The sequence below is a fragment of the Pteropus medius genome, unplaced genomic scaffold, assembly GCF_902729225.1.
Source record: "Pteropus medius unplaced genomic scaffold, Ma_sr-lr_union100, whole genome shotgun sequence".
In the NCBI taxonomy this organism is placed as follows: Eukaryota; Metazoa; Chordata; class Mammalia; order Chiroptera; family Pteropodidae; genus Pteropus; species Pteropus medius.
Genome location: NW_024342474.1, coordinates 3,441,047 through 3,441,744, shown reverse-complemented (window position 1 = coordinate 3,441,744; position 698 = coordinate 3,441,047).

The window sequence follows — 698 nt, the reverse complement described above, 5'->3', positions numbered from 1 at the left end:
TCTCATGCCATCTCCTCTATCCTCTTTTATTCCTTTATCACAGATGCCTGTGCAGGGTCTATCACATTGTAAAATTTGGCAGAAATTTTCAGAGATTTAATATGTAAATAACTTTCCTCATTCTTTGTCTTTCTTTTGATTTCCCCAATATAGAAAATACATTCGTAATTTATTTTTGGGTAAATCAGAAGATTATGAACATTATTTTAGAAAATCAATTTCTTTAGACTTTATTGCTACAGATAATATTGGTTTGCACCAAATCGTATAGCATTTTTGTTTAGAAAAATAAACCTGTTCATCTAATAGAAAGTTCCTGGTTTCACATTGATGATCATTATTCTAATTAGATCCAACTAAATGTAGCTGGAGTATAATCTCAAGTGTAATGTTCTTTTTATTTATTAAAAATTATAAAATAGAATTATTTCTGCAGATTTTATGTATTATATAAAAGCCTTGGCATATGGATTGCATTTCCCCCTCTTTTTTGGACTATAATTAAACAGTCACATGTTTTCATGAGACCATTAGCACATGTTTACTGTTACTAGTTTCCTCACTGAAAATACTTTCAAATTATCTAAATCATCATCTATAGAACATTTTTTTCCTATAGGGAATTTCAGGGATTTCTAAATATTTGTTTTCAAATGTTTAAGGATTATTTAGGGAAAGATATAATTAAAATAAACAGA